A 16,871-nucleotide genomic window follows, 5' to 3' on the forward strand; every position below is an offset into this window, starting at 1 on the left:
AACAACCATATATTGATTTTTTTTCCTGTGTAATTTTATTTCTGTGAACATTTCTGTTTTCTTAATTAGTAGCCTTTTAAGGAGAGATTTAACATCTTCATTATCAGAGGGTAACTTATGAAACAGCTGTATGGAGAGAGAGGGAGAGACAGAGAGGATGGGGGGAAAAAAAAAGCATAGGTGAAAGAGTTTCTATCCGTACTTCAAGGGGATGTGTGTGTGCACATGCACGTGCCTGCACACACACACAGACAAGCTTACCCTGACATTACAATTAAGACAAAATAGCAGTGGCAAAGCTGGTGACAAAACTCAGCAATTTCCAATTGCACGGTCACCCTGTAACGGGAAGAACTGTTTACCCCATGTTCCTTATTAAACTGAAGTATTTTATTTAATGAGCATGACTCATGCAAGGTGTTCCCATAAATCATCAGCTGGTTTACAAACTCAATAACTAGGCTTCCTGCTATAACTAGGCTGTGCACACCTTAAATTATTAACACTCCAGGGCCTTAAGGCAGATCTTTGATGATGATGATATAAACACTGTGAGGACAAGGTGCTCTCTCAGCAAAAGATTATTGACTCTAATTACCATTTACCACAGGAAAAAGAAAAGAAAAGACAATAAAATATGAGGGAGAATTTAAATCTCAGATTTAATTTTATGAGGAGTTTTAAACTCCCAAACTTTTTGTTGTTGTTTCTGCTGCTGCTGCTGTTGGCTGCTGCTGTTGCATGATACTCTGTAGTTGGCTGATCTTGAAAGCATGACAGTTGTTAAGCAGAAAAGAAACAAAAAAATAAAACATGAGAGAATGTTCAGTTGATGCTATGTACATTCTTTGAAATGGATGGAAAAAGGCCAGAGGGAACTGAAAATGATAATACATTGGAAAGAATCCCAGCCTTAATTGTTTTCATGTATGTAACGTAATAAAAAGGTTAAAGCACTAATATGCCTGACTACAGTCATTTGGTTTGAAAACCAGAACTGCAGGTCAGCCTTTAAAAAAGAAACTGTATACTATTATTATAGGCTTCAATTTTATGCAACCCTCATTATAAGAATTCTGGAAGTAATGGTGTAGGGTTGAAATGCACTTATTTCTGTCCAGGTGAAAGAGCAGGGGCAGTCCCACGTACAGTGCACATTTAATTTCTGTGAGTGCAAACTGCATGAGAGAGTGGAACAGTGAGGACACGGAAACCAGACTGGGCATAGTCACATCCTAAGTAGCAAATGAAAATAAAGCATGGCTTTCACTACAAAGAGGAAATTGCTTTCATTTTAAAGGCATGTTTACAATGTTGTTGATTTTTCAACCTAATTCTTGAACCTGTGTTTTTATTAATGCAAACAGCAACTTCTTACATTTTTAATGATCTTTCCGTGCTGTCAGATCCCAAAGGCACTTGGCAGATGGTACGACAAGGGCTTGCTTTATACCCGTTGCTGAAATAAACCATTTGAGGTTGAAATAAGGCTATCATCCTGCCTTATTATGATAATAGGATCATGTCTGTAACTCTACCGGGAAGAATTTTGTCCATTCCATCTCCAAGGCATCAAAATCTTTCCAATTCTTAATTTTTATTATTATACCTGTCAGTTATTTGTGGGTGGAAACCATGGTGTCCCTAAGTTCACTTCTTATCTCACAGTACTTTGCAGCTACTAATGAAGAGACTTTTTGTGGACTGATTCTGTGACTTCCACATGAGAGGGAAATTGAGGCCAAACTGTGCAAAAATGAAGGCAATATATTACTATTTCTCCTCAAAAAGAGTTGGAGCTGTGATTAAATTTTCCTTTTAAAAACTAGCACCTCCATCAGTACCAGTGGATTGCAGCTGGACTGCTGGTTCAATTTTAAGTCTTAGGGATATTCACCATGTAGAGAATCACTGATCCCATGTTCTGCTAGATTAAACCTTTCCTTGGAGGTCCTCTAGCCAAGCTCTGATCAGTGCCCCTCCTACTTAACATGTGATATATGGCACAATCTGAACTAAAGGTTGTAAGCTACAGGCAGACATCCTGTGTTTCACTGTGGAAAACTTTAAAGTACTGGTGCTCTTTCCATTGTCCAGGCAAGAGGTGTTGCTGTGGGAAATACAGATGTGTTTTGTTGAGAACATTCTCCCTCAGTATTGCACAAGACAGAGAGATAAGTACATGATGCATGATATCCAGCAACAGTGGATCCTCAGGTTTATGTGTGCCACTTCATCTGGATGTTAGCATCCTACATTCATATCAGTACTGAGAAAAATTACTTTAATGCAATGCTTTCACACTCTTTGAGGTTTATTGTCCCAACAATGAATGGGAGATTTACATGAGTAACTCCTGTTAATATTACTGGGAGTTAGGAAAGCTACAGAGTGCACATCGTATATAAAACGTATATAAAAGTAAAAAGCTGTGCATGAACATGTATGTGTCAGAGAGATGAAGTGAAAAGAGAAAGAACTGAAAGTGTTCACATATAATAAGGCAAAACAAACAAAAAAAATCAACATTTCTTTGTCCCCACAACTCCATTAATGAGGGATATGGTTAATTTTAATTATACAAGTCAGGAAATTCTGTGTTTCCATAGAAACCCCATCTTTGTTCCCCTTTGTTTGTTTATTTCTGCCTTATCTTTACTTGTTCACAGAACATAAAACAACCGTATGGCACAAGTGCTCTCTAGAAATAGAGATGAGTGCTCTTCCTTTGCACTGTCTCATGACCACACTGTGGGCTGAATATGCAACTCTGGTCTTATGTGTGACAGATGCATTTCAACAGAGCTCCTGTAGAGTGAAACTGCAAGGACAGAGCTGTGAATCTGGCCCCGCCCTTGTGTTTATGGTGTTGCTGTGTGATTTGCCTCACATCGTGTCACCTTGCCCACTATAATGGCATCTTGAGAAAGTTGCAAAGTGACGAAAACAAGTTCTGTGTTGTGCTGGAGTAGGAGCTATGTCAATCAGAGACAAGAAATAACCAACTAATTATTGCCTGGCATGTGCAGAGAACAGAGCTGGCCGTTGACGGAGCCGCCACATCTGCTGTAAGCACCGAGGCAGCCTGCTGAAAGCACAGAGAGGGAGTGAAGGGTAGTAAGTTGTGCGAGGGCAGTTGAAGAAAATTTGATTTCCAGGTGTGTTCTGGACCACTTGTGTCAGCAGTTTGTTTATGCAAGAAAAGGCTGAAAGAAGACTTCCCTGCAGAAGAGATCCCTACCCAGGCCTGCACAGACAGCCACTAAGTTAATTTCTAAACTTCATCTGTGCTTCAGCACTATCCCCTTCCTGCTGCTGAAGTGACCTGCTACGTACTGACTTGGTTTTGTGCCCCTGGCTGACTCCATGACGGCTCTGGTTGGAGGGGGAAGAAGGCACTCTTAGCTCATGTTCTTTGGCAGCAGCATATTGTCTCCTTCCCAAACCTCTCCATATAAACATGCACCTGCCAAACCTGAGACTATTACCTCTAGGAGATGTAGCAACACCTTCAGAAGGAAAGCCTATGTATGGTCTCAGACCAACAGACAAGGATAGCTGTGCAGTTTCATTCTGTCTCCTTTCTCCCCACCCAAAAACCATGCTGGAACCTTAATCGCTCCTGCTTTGGAGAAAGCCATTTGCAGGCGGCCAGCAGAATTGAGCCCAGGGGTGCGAAGGCCCTCAGAGGTCTGATGGCCAGACTGCACCACATGCAGGGAGTGAGTCACATTCGGAGGGGTTTGCTCTGGGTGACATGAGAGTTCGAGATAGAAAGTGAGAGGTTCATTTCAAGTCTTAACTAGACTCCTGATCTTTCGTGCAAGGCAGACCAGCCTTCATCACCCTTCATGTCCATAAGATGTGTAGACTGGCTTGATTGCAGTAAATACCATGCAACTGCTTCTGGGGCAATCTAACCATAACTTTGGCTTGTGCTTTCAGGAAACCTCAGAAATGGTCACAGCCATGCCAGAGAGGAAAAGTGACATAAAGACAGGCGGTTCTACAAGCAGAAGAAATGTCATTACTGTGAAAAGCAGATTAAGTAAGGCAGCGGTGGAGATGAACCTCTCATTTCCATTTTTGCATACGGATGTGCTCCAGCATTGGCTGCCTTTCTGTCACTCGTTTACAATCTATAATGCAGATTTATTTTTGGGTTCTATGTTTTTTCTTTATGTGGAGCAGTGCTTCCCCACAGCAGACTGACTTCAAGCGCATGGCTGTTGTTTGAAGTTGTTGGAATTTCGCAGCACCGGGAGGCCTGGTAGCATCCAGCAGAGCACATGGGGCTGTCGTTAAACCACAGGACTGGGGGTGACTCCCAGCTTACCTTGAAAGGTACACACTACTGTCCTGAGAGAGAAGAGGGGTTCTGGAAACAAGCCCAAGTCCATCTGCACGTATAGCAATAAGTGCTGTATGTGCAATTAAGTCTGCCTATCATCTTTAATGATTTCAGGAAGAATGCCTGGTGGAGTGAAAAAGGACACACCTTTCTGAATGGAGATCAATAGGCTCAGCATGAGCAGTGAGACACCCAGAGCTTACAAATACATGTGCATTTGTGGAACTGTGAGCCACCGAGTCTCAAGATGACTGATTTCATCTCCCAATCCAAACCTGCCTTCAGGTTTGCATTCTAGCTCTTCCATTAAACATGTGTAATAAACGCTGTCACAACTTGCCATGCAAGAATGTACTGGAAAGTAACAATTTTAGCTGCTACTCTCACTTTTCCCTCCCATGTATTTAAATATAATAGTGTTTTTTTAATCTAAATGAAAAAAGGGAAAGGGAAGAATTAGGTATTCTGGGCAACTTATACAGCATGACTCTGTGTGTGGGAATGATATGGAAATTTTAATCTCTTCTACTAGTTTGTTGCTGCTCTGGGAGGAAGCAACAACAACAAAAAAACCTGCCTATAAGTACTTGTTGAAATAATGGGCCCATCAAACCAGATGTTGGCCAGATGAGCAGTCTTTTTGTATGTGTTCACGTTCCTCTTGCTAATATTTGATTTCTGTGCAAAAATTAAACCTCACTTAGTGTCTGCCTACAAGCTGGCAAGCCTCCAGATTATTAGGACATTTTAACACTCTTATATTTTAAACAAAAAGATCAAAAGCCTTTGCTGTGCCTTTTCTTTCTTTCTTTCTTTCTTTTTTTAGGGCTGCTTAAGCGAACAGCAACAAAAAATTCAAGGGGCTGATCTTGATTGAGTTGGCTCGTATGGGATGTTTTGCTGAGGCAAAAGTGGATGTTATACTTAGATGTGTCATGTGAAGTTACAGTTGTGGGCTCCTGCTCTTCACAGGAGATGCCCCCTTGAATCAGGCGTTAAGGCACCACTGAACATTGTTGACTTGCTACCAATCTCATCCATTAAGTGCCCTTCAGTGCAGCATGCCAAGAAATAAACTAGTAATGGTAAACCTGACTTTTTAGCTCTTGCCAGAGAAACCTAATTCCCACATAGTAGCACAGAAAACATTTTTACGCTGAAGATTTCACAAGTCAAAATACCACTGTTTTTGTGACTCTTGATATCCCAAGGGTAAAAATATTGAATGAGTCATTAAGTTCCTGAAAAGCATTAAATTCATGTGGGTTTAAGTAGTTCACAAAACAAGCCTTTCCCTTGTCACAACTCTTTCCCATTATGAGAAGTTCAGAGTCCTTCTCTGACAGTAAAGCTGCCACTTCTGGGCGATGAACTTAGCAAACACGATGAATCATCTCCTACTGTCCTTCAAGCCTTTATGCTGAATGTGTCTCAGGATGTGTCTCAAAACAACAGGGAAAATTCATCCAAGGTAACATTATATCCCTACAAATATGTTCTGGATGGCATAATTATGTGATGGTGGAAATTGGGGTTCTGAATAATTACATGTATTTACATGAGCATGACTGGGTCAAAGTCAGTGGAGTCAATGGTTTAACATTGGTGCATGGCCTTTGGGAGATAACCTTGAGACTCTGGGGTCTGATTTTTTCCAAATAGTAAAGAACCTTCTGTTCTAATTGTGGTAAATGGAAACTCTGATGCTTTTGTGTTACTGGAAATGAGGCCCCTTGGTATCTCAAACAAAACACTGAAACAAAAAGTTCCTAAAACATTGAAGTACTAAAGCATCTTCTGTTCTTCTGAACATTTTGACATCAAAATAATTGTTGGGCCCAAACCAAAGCCTACACTAGGAAATTCCTAAATGCTGTGAGAGGTTGCATTTTAAGTCCTATTCAAACAAAGAATTGATCTAGTTTCTTAAAATACAAGCATGATGAACTATTCACCGCTGTGACATTCTACCACCCAATTTCAGCAGCAGATCTGTTGAGTGTTTGCATCCCAAAGTAAACTGCCCTTTTATTCTTCATGGCTCAGGATGATGTGGTGATCCCATCAAGTCCAGAGGCTGGCTCAGCTGTATATTTATCTGAAAGATTCAGATTCTGGCTGTGGCCATTTTCCGTTCCACAGGTCCCTTTGGTACCAAGTGAAGCATTCAAGTGATATTTGGGATGCTTGATTTAACTAGTAGACTCATAACTCTATGTTGCCATGCTACTTTCCCAAATGAATGACAAAATTTCTGGATTTATCCACCCTATGTGAAAAACAGTCCTTCTCCATGGCCCTACTATATGCTAAATTGTTGGTCCTTAAGGGTTTTGTTTGTAAAGTGGCACAGATTTAATATAGCATGTGTTTTATTTTGAGCAGACTCTACATTATAATGCAGCAATGTAATAGAACTCTTCTGGTTGACAAACACTCTGGTGTAAATGATTTAATTTACTAGCTGAAGCATGAGTCTACATATTATTGTACTGATCAGTCATTGCATACTAAAATCACTCATCCTTAATGTAATGATTTGGTATCCCTACAGAGAATTTGAGTCATCAGAAAGTCATTAGATACAGTAAAAAATGAAAATTACTATTACACAGCAGTAAACACTATTAACTGTTAGTTAAAACAGCATTTAATTTAGTAATGCAACAGTTTACAAATTTCTGCAGTTTACTTAGTTCTCATATAATTGTGACTACAAAGCTAATGCTTCCAGTGCCAATAGCATGACATAAATATGGGGTGGGAGAATATGATCAACTATTTCATCTCAAAGGAAAGCAACTACACATCATTACAAAGCATCATGTTAATTTTTATCTTAGTGGTTCAGTCATATGATGCAGAATCCATGATTGATTGTAGAGAAGGCAAAAAAGAAGTGTACAGTTCTGTAAGGCATCCAGGCACGGAGCTGTCACTCAGCAGTGGGAATGGTGTGATATTTATTCTCCTGTAGCAAATGGGAAGTTGGCAAAGAAGTGTAGATGAAAGTAGAACACAGCAGAGCTCAGAGCTCTGTTATGGCATTCAAGCTTAGGGAATACAGTGGCTGAGCACCTTTGGTGGATGGTGCAGATTTCTTCTCAGGAGCAAAGTATCATGCAACGCTGAAAACCTGGTGGGTGTTTGCCTAGCAGTAAAACACTCTTTCCAAGCATCATGGGTTTTTTACGCTGGGATAATTGAAGTGCATTTTGTACAGGGAAACAACATTTGTGCTTGTTTAGGTTCTGTCATATTGTGCCTGACAAACCTGGTGAGATGTCACACCTCGACTAAGAGGCAATGGAGTTGCTGCAAGGGGACACGTGGCCCAGTGCTGACTCCCACTTCACTGCCTGATTTTGCAGCTGAAGGCCTTATCTAGAGGGTTCCCACCATACCCATTCAACCAGCAGGTAGTTGTCTTACTCAAGCAAATGGGAATCCCAAGATTTCTAAAGCGAGAGCTGTCCCAACTCTTCAAATAATTTTTTAAAACTATTATTATTATTATTATTATTATTATTTAGTGAAGGCACTTTGTTACAGTGGGGATACTGTAACACAATGCACCAAACCAGGAGGCTCGTGGAAAGGAAATATCTATGGACAGATTCTTGGTAGATGTTAGAGAGATGTTTATTTCTCCAGCCGCATGGCCGGGGCTCTGCCGAGGAACTGTTCCAGTCCCCGGACCAAGGGTCCTTCTGCCCGCGCAGGGAACACAAACCAACCCATGGGAACAAGGCTGAGCAGGGGCAGGGAAACCCCGTGTCTGTGCCCTCAGGGCCCCTCTCCCAGGGCTACATGGCAGGGGAGGGACCCCGACATTTCACCCGTTTTATTTTAATAAAAGGAGAATGAAAACAACTGGATAAACATAACAAGAACAGTTTTAAAATAATACAAGCCACCCTCCTGAGCCTTTAAATGTCCAAACAGATTCTCTGGAACATCTTAAGGCTGACAGAAGGGAGACAGAACTCTCCGGGCATGCTTTGTGGGGAAACTGAGGCAAGAGAGGGCTTAATTTCTTCCCTCCCCCTTTTCATCCCCCCCTCGGCATTGGAGAGGAATTGTAGGGAAAGGGAATTGTATAGGGAAGCCTTGGGGTGAAAAACGGATTAGGAATAAACTGGGGATGGGGTAAACTTAGGAAAGGGCTCATATTGGGTATAGGGTAAAAGGGGAAAGTGGGCTGTGGGTAGGGAAATTGCTGGGATGGATATTGTTTATAATTTTGTGCATAACGGCTGCCTTTGACTGGAATACCTCCAGGCCCAGTAACATTTGCTGCTTGTAAACCCTTCTTTCCTTGCACTATATCAAATTGTACAACTTCCCCATCTCCTACACTTTGCAGGTAATTTTTAGGGTTATTCCTTTTAATGGCAGTTCTATGGATGAATAAATCTTCCCCTGTATCTTCTCGTGTTATAAATCCATAGTTGTTTTTGACTTTGTACCATTTCACAGTTCCTGTGACTTTCGTTGCTACAACTCCTCCTATCACATGCTTGCGTGTTCGTCGTGGCTGCCGGTCCCGCGTGGCCGCTGCCTCGCCGACTCCGACGTCTCGGCCGGGCCCCCGCGTTGCGGCTGCTCTGTGCTCTCCGAGCGGCGCTGCTCCGGCGTGTGTCTGGGCTCTGCATGGCCCCAGGTTGCCATCGCCGCTGGCTCCATGCCCTGCGAACAGTTCCGCTCTGCCAACTCCACGCTGCTTTGAGAGTGGCCCCGTTCCGGTTCGGCGCTGCGCGGCTCCTCGTGTCGCTGTGGAAACCGCCGCCTCTCCTTCCGCAGGGCTCTCCGAGCCGTGTGCTCAGAGCGGCCTGCCACGCCAATGCCCGGTTCCTGGCTGCTCGTGGCCCACGGCACCCGCGGCGCCTGCGGCATCGCTCCCTCACTTGCGGTCACGTGGCCGGGGACCCCGAGACAGGGATGGGGTCCGCGATAAGGCACGGGCTCTCGAGGGGGCCGGGCGCATCCAGCGCAGGCACCTCCACCGGCACGGCTGCAGTCATGCGCCCCTGGGATGGCGGCCGCGCAGCCTCAGCCACGGGATAAGTATGATCCTCTGCTTTAGGGGTAATGGGACCATACAAATGCTCCTCAAGAGCTTCACTGATTACAAGGGATGCACGGAGAGCTTCTGTCTCTAGTCCATGTTCTATTTGATCCCTTACCTTATCCCAGATCTCATACCAAAACCACCCATGACTAGTTCCAGGAGGTTCAATATCAAAAAGTAAGTCTCGAGAAATATAGAAGAAATTTTTGAAAAGCCAGTTAAAAAAATGTTCTAGATCTCCCAGAACAAATACTTTCTTGTTTTGCTGTTCAAGGATTCCTTTAACTTCCAGATACATTTCTTTCTGTGGCTCAGAGAGCCACATTTCCCATGATTCTTCCATAGTCCAGAGAGAATATCCAAACCAAGGTGAGAAGAGAGAGATCTAGAGTGGTTTTTACTCACGAATTTTCTGTCCTTAGGGATCGGTGTCTTGCCGGCAATTCTCCACCATTTGTTACAGCAGGGATACTGTAACACCATGCACCAAACCAGGAGGCCCGTGGAAAGAAGTATCTATGGACGGATTCTTGGTAGATGTGTCAGAGATGTTTATTTCTCCAGCCGCATGGCCGGGATCTGCCCAGGAACTGCAGCAATCACGGGACCTGAGGGTCCTTGCCTGCGCAGGGGAACACAAACCAACCAATGGGGAATGAGGCTGACCAGGGGCAGGGAAACCCCATGTCTCCCACCCAGGACCCCTCTCCCAGGACCACATGGCAGGGGGAAGGGACCCCAACAGCACTTTCCCCTGATAGAGCTATCCCCATTTCACTCTTGGATTTAAGTGGAAATTAAAGGGCATTTGTAGCTTGTGCAAAATTACACTTTTTACTGGTAAGGTGTCCTCCTGCAGGCATGGCCCGCAATAAAGGTCTCCCTCTCCTTCTTCTCCTAATCCTTCTCCTTCTTTTTTCGTTTTCATTTTCTTTTTCTTTTTCTTTTGTGAAAGTTGTGTCAAACCTCTGAGTAGAAACCATATCTCCCAAGTCCAGGATTAGTTCCTTAGCCACAGGGCTGTGGTTCCTTTCATGTTGTTTTCTTTTTGTCACACAGTGTTGCACAAATGTTGGAGACCAGTTTTATTTCTTCCAACCATAATCCACACAGGTTGTATAATGGACTGTTGTCTGCTGTCTTGTAATCCAGCTGAAGTGGCTGGACTAACATCAGGGGTGAATCTGATCCTTCCCTTTGTGTATGAATGTATATTCTTTGTGGGTTTGATGTCTCTAAAAGCCTGGAAAGTATTGATTTTGCAGAGTGTCAAATGTGTCTAGACTTCACTGATAAGATAGAATTGTGGGATTTCTCTCATTTTCATATGTTTGAATGAAGAATTGGCTGGAGGGGCATTTTTTGCTGGTATCATATGAATGTCTGGTGATACTTCTGAGTTAGCAATAATTACACTACATCTGCTGTGTACAGAACAGGAAAAAAATTCTTCTTATGAAGCTTCAGTACATGGATACAGATTTTGAGTTTTGTACTGTTACATTTACTAACCACATAATTGCATATTTAGTTCTATTACACCAGAACCTGAAATGTTATGGTGCAGGGTATAATTACATCATTTACTCTGGAAGAAACCCTCAAGAGTCAATATAAATAATAGGATTGCAGATTCATAGAAGTTAGAGATGGGAAAAGAGCCTATTAGGTCATCAGCAGCCCAGTGAGAAAAATTATAAAGAGTTTGCTGGAGTGCATCTTATCATGGGCATTGATTGCCCTTTCCATTTCCTCGTGTTAGAATTCCCCCAGAACCCTGCAAAAGAGCTGCTTGATGGTGTGGGAGAGAGACTGTGAACCTGTGTCTCTGCACTAGCTGACAGCTTTGTAGGAGAACTGGCAAAAGCACACCCTTTGCCCCCAACAGTGCAAAGTCTGCCAGAAATCCAGGTAAAGCTGTCTTCTTTTCAAAAGAGGTGTCAATTCTAGGGGCTGCACTGGTCACTGGCAGACATAGGGATGAGGGCTGTTGTGTGTCCTGGGCTACTCTCTGAGCTGGACTTGTGCTAAAGTTTCTGCTACCCACATCATTCACCTTGCCTCTAATTCAGACCCTGGTCTTTTCCTCTATGTAGTTATTTAATTGTAATGTAAGTAGCAATTAAGAAGTTGCCACAAATATTAAGAATAGTTCTTGTCTGAAATAGCTATCTATCTTTCAGCCCTTTTTTCGTCCATAATGGACAGCGGCCTTCTAAGAGGCCCAGGGACTGAAGAGATGACCACGAGGTGATCCAGAAGTTGTCCAGATTGCTTCTCAGTTTGGTACCCCTTGTCATCATCACTCTCTGCTCTCTTCTTTTAGGCACAGCTCCCTCCATCCTATGTTTTCTCACTTACTGGCTTTCTTCTTTTTTTTTCCCTCTCTTCACTTACTTGTCACTCTTTGAGAAGTTGGTTCTCCTTTTTCTTCCTTCTCCTCACTTATATGTACAGAGAGCCCCACATCAATGAGAAGTTGTGTCAGTAAAACCACCTTCTGAACATACTCACCCTTGGCAGATTTAGATGTGAGTAGAAAGAAGATAATAGTAGTTGGAGCTTTATGGCTTCAGCTGGTTTGCCTTTGTTAGTTCTCACCACAGATACATGAGGGAGAAGGTGCTGCCGCCATACCTCCATATCATCCATACATGTCTCTAGACAGGCCCCCAGTGATATGTTTTTCAGTCCCATGCTGTTTCCATTAGCTCTCACATGCTGGTAATGGGTTCCTTGCTTACTCTCTACCCTTCTGGTGTGAGCTCCAGAGGGCTCTGAGGCAGGTGAAAAGCAGTCCTGCCATGACGAAGCACCCGGGGGGGATGACTGCAAAGGCCATGCCTTGGGGAAACAAATCCTTTCCCCAGGACAAAACCAGCGGTGCACTGGGGGCTCTCATGGCACTCCTATGCCCACCTCTGCATACTGGGTTGTTGGTGGGCCCATGATGATGGCACTCCCTCTTCGTTGTTTCTGGGGGTCAGACCTGGCCTCCTGTGCAGCTTCATGATTTCATTCATTTTGGGGGATCTCTGCTGGGGATCTGGCCCTTTCTTACTCCTGAACCAGCAGCACAGCATTTCTGAAGGATGACTGCAGTGATGAGGCAATTAATTACAAAGCTGACTTAACTGTGTGCTCAGGTTTAAACAAGTTTGCATCACTAACATTCCCTGTGTAATTGCTTTTAAAGGAGCAGAAGGAGCTGTGAAGCAAAAACCATCTAGGTACATGTGGCTGAGCAAAAGGCAAGGGTGGCAGGAAAAGTCGAGAGCAAGGACTTGCTTCCCCATGAGCAGGGCAGCACAGGAGAGACTTCATGGTTCTGATTTCAATGTCAGTAGTTGCACAGTGAGCTGATTCTGCGGAGGACAGGGTCCTGTATGGCAAGCCAGGATGAACCTTCTTGAAATCCCAGCAGACCTGGTATCATACCAATAACTGAGAATAATTGCAAGATGCTTTGGAAGGACTGCATTTCCCTGATGCCTTCCAGCACAAAGAGCCAGATGACTCTCAACAGCTCCATGGAGTCAAGAATCACCACCAGTAATCATGGGTAACTACATGCAAATGTGGAGACATACAGGTGCCCTCTACCTGTTACAGTTTTAATATTACTGACTCGTTTGCAGCCAAAAATAGTTTAGACTGAAATGTGTGTGTGACAGAGTCAGTTAATAATGACCTTTTACAAAAAAGAAGTAGGAGCAAAATGTACTAGCAAGTGCAAAGGCATTTGGAGGCATAGGAAGCATGGGAAGTTTCTGCTGCTATCCTTTGGACTTTCTGACTTGTGCTGAAAATTTGTCTTTGATTAGCATTCCTATGGAGCCTTTACAACAGTGAATAAGTCCTCCTTAGCCTGCAAGAACTGATCACTTCACCCCACAAAGTTGGGCTCCTGTAAAAAAGAGAAAAAAAGATTAATTTGTTCCAACATCTGCCCTAGTGGTTTTCAGAGGTGGACTAAAGAGAGTTGTTCCAGTTGATTCCAAACCTAACAAAGAGCACGCTAGGTCCATGCCACCCATTAAGATTAGAATGCACTGCAACTCTGATTTCAGGCTGTGTTTTTATTTAAACCCTATCTGTAGATGTATCTAATAAACATGACTGGAAACTAATTTACATTCTAAACTCTATTAATTTAATCATAGTCATTATAAAAGTCAACCAATAAACAGCAAGTAAAGCAAGCAGAGTGAAACAACAAAACGAGATAACCAATCTAACTTGAATAATGACAAGCTCTGCAATCTAGAACAAAAAATCACACAAGTTAACACTTTAACAACATTTGCATCCCAGTCTATTAGATCTTTCATACTTGGTGTGACGAAAGTGTGGGATGAGTAAAAACAAGTCCTTACGGGCAAAATTCAACCACGCAGGGAAAGCCTGGATAAAATCTTCCCCATCCTTTCAGTCTTATGGAAGGAGGAACTGGAAGAGCCACTGGGTAGAAAATGTGTGTTTCTCCAACCATGGGGCCTAGGAATGAGTCCAGACACAACGTGCCAACACCTTGACATGGAGGATGCTGTGGTGTTGTTGCAGACCATGAGACTGAAAGAGCAGAAGTTCCAAAGCTTCGCAGCCCGCCCATGGGAAAGGTGCTTTCAAACTCAGATGTAAACTGGGAGATTGCACCCCAGAGAAAGGAAAACCTGGTACTTGGGGCAGAGAATGAGACACTAGCAAATCCTAATTTTGTTCCTTTCACTCCTTGTGTCTCTTTCTGATGAGAATTGCCACAAGGCTGGAGCTTTTTCTGGAGCTGCAAAGGTAATGGTTTTGGTGCTACCACTCCAGAGAGGCAAAGGTGTCTGCTACCACACAACAAAGGTAGCAGCACAGATAGTGAGGGACTGGGGAATCTGGCCTCGTTTGAAGAAATTCTGATGATGGAGTGCCTTGAATGAAAGAATGTCAAGATTTTATAGTTAACACTTACATATATTTAAATATCATACCTTTAAAGCACACCAGATTGCTGTTGTCTTGCTGCTTGCTCCAGCCCTGCTTCCCAAAGCAATGGTGACCCCTTCGGCCTCTGCAGGCAACTCCACATCCTTCAGCAGCAGTCAGCTCCATGTGTCACAGACAAGGTACAGTCCATAGTACCAATGCCTCCAATGATGGTTGAGGAACAGACTTTGCTCCCAAGGATTGTACAGCCCTTGAACTTCTTTCATGAGCTGTATCTACGGTTTAGAGAATTTCTCCTTATTATTTCCCTCTGAGTCTCTCACACCAATTTCCTTCTGTTTCCCAAAATCAAACAATTTGTGAGTGCTATGACTCCGCCCTGAGGGAGGAGATTTATTGTTTTGGTGAGAACCACCCACTGGCCAAGCACAGGCATAGGTCAGTTCCTGAGTGGTAAAGCCTATAAATAAATGAATTTAGAGGTTTGGTGATGCCCCTGGGAAACTTAACATCAACACATTTGTGTAAAGGCAGCTCCAGGCCCAGGCCTAGGCCTCTCCCATTCCTTTTATTTTTAGAGACTTATTCCCAAGAACAGAAGACTTCTTTCTTGGGGCCATATTTTTTTAAAGTGGTCCTATCTCTGCATCCAAATGTGAGACTATAATAATAATAATAACAACAATAGCAATAACAACAACAACAGCTAATGATGATGATAAGTGTAATACCTTTCACTTATGTGTTTCTCATTGCTATGATTTACATTGCATCAGAAATATATAATAGGGGCTCCCTGCCAAGCAGATAACCAGTGTTGACCTGAAGAAGCTATGCTCCAAGACATAAGCAAGCTCCAAATAAAAATACACATGCAAAATTATATACACTCACATATATGGCCTCAATCTGATTCATCCAAAGAGATGAAAGCAGTTGGCAAACAGCAATTAACTCATTTTCATGCAACAGATAAGCATCATCTTTCTATCTGATGGATGAGCAAGACAAGTTAAATGACTTGCCCAAGGTTACACAATGCATCAGGGCAGAGCTTGGAAGCAGTATAAAGAAGTCTTCATCCCCTGATCTAACTTTCCTCTTCTTGACTTTCATCTGAATTTTCAGTGTACAGAAGAGCAGACTTTCAGAAATGTGCACACACGTACACATACGCTTGTGAACCTGGAAGATAAAAAGACATTAAGGCTGGGCTCTAACTGCATCTGGTTAGCAAACTCCCCTTGAAGACCTGTATGTTCTCCACAGCCTCCTAGCTTGTGTAGTTTAAAGGGCTGCAGCCAATTAGCATTTGATTTTGAGTAATAAATTTTCTTTTCCAACATAAATTAGATCTGTGCCTCTCTTGATGTTATAATCTTCAGTTTTAATGTCATTGAATTTTGGCTTTGGTTAAAGAAGTAGCAAGAGTTGCAAAGGGATGCTTTTCTTAGCAGCAGAGAGATTGAAACCACTTAAGCTTCCTTTTTTTTCTTTCTTGTTTTTTGGTGTCTACCTGAGAGAAAAGCACTTACTGTTAATCTCATAGCAGTAAATTACAGAGAATTTGTTCACTTCCATAATGTTTTCTACTCAAAGATCCTTAGAAATATTATCCATTAATTCAACATGACAGCACTGCTATAAAGGTATATGGGGCTTCTCCACATTTTAGAGAGGAAAAAATTATTGAAAGAAATTTGAAGGTCTGCTTGTTAGCAGCTGTGCTGTGTGGATGGTACGGGCAGGTGTAAAGAGCCAGGCATATAAATGTAATAGTCCACTTCCAGAGACAAATTTTAATATGCATGTCAGGAAAACTACTGTGGCCAATAACTATGAAATTTAATGCCACTCAACTAAGTGACTTACCCAAGATCTCAAAGGAAATCTGTGGCAGAATCAGGAAAGTGTCCTGCTCTTGTTCTTAAGCCACAAACCCACTTTTCCCTTTGAACCTCCAATCAGTCTTTTCTTTGATTTAAGGTTGACTGAGATGAGCTGATTAAGTTTCCATGTATCATCTGGAAGCTTCAGAACAGGCTTGTTTTGCTAGACATTCCCATCAGCCCCCATAGTTTCAGGCCTTTTGATTATAAAATGCTTTTTACCTTAGTCTTCATGGAAACTCCCTTTTTCTTTTGTTTTAATCATTTACAAGCTGGAGCTTTGCCAATTTATGTAACATGGTCTCATCCTACTCATTATTTCATCATACTCCTGCCAGATCTTTATTAAATATATTTCTCCCCCCGCTTTAGTAAAAAAAGGGATGGGTGCCTGGGAACCTGGATATGCAAAATGAGTGGGAATTCAGATTTTTTTTTTCTTTCTCTATGTTTTTCACTCTCTTTTATTCCAGACTCAGAAATATCAGTGAGAAAGGTTATCTTCCTCAGTTGTGGGAGAGAAGTGCCTGTCAAGTTTAGGTGGGTTATTAGTGAGGGGTGGGATTCTTACTCCCTCCAAACTCCCACTAAGAGGGAGACAAGCCACAGACTTTGAAGTCTTATT

The 16,871-nt window shown here is 42.7% G+C and overlaps 1 long non-coding RNA gene across 1 annotated transcript; it reads right to left on the reverse strand.

Moving 5' to 3' along the window:
- Window positions 1–10,003: 10,003 nt before the first annotated feature.
- On the reverse strand, window positions 10,004–14,721 carry LOC116447083. The gene is made up of 3 exons (XR_004241479.1): window positions 14,402–14,721; window positions 11,937–13,329; window positions 10,004–10,044 (listed from the first exon to the last, which is right to left on the reverse strand). It is a non-coding gene; the product is annotated as an uncharacterized LOC116447083 (long non-coding RNA).
- Between the last annotated feature and the right edge of the window lie 2,150 nt (window positions 14,722–16,871).

This window comes from Corvus moneduloides, chromosome 1 (assembly GCF_009650955.1).
Source record: "Corvus moneduloides isolate bCorMon1 chromosome 1, bCorMon1.pri, whole genome shotgun sequence".
Taxonomy (NCBI): domain Eukaryota; kingdom Metazoa; phylum Chordata; class Aves; order Passeriformes; family Corvidae; genus Corvus; species Corvus moneduloides.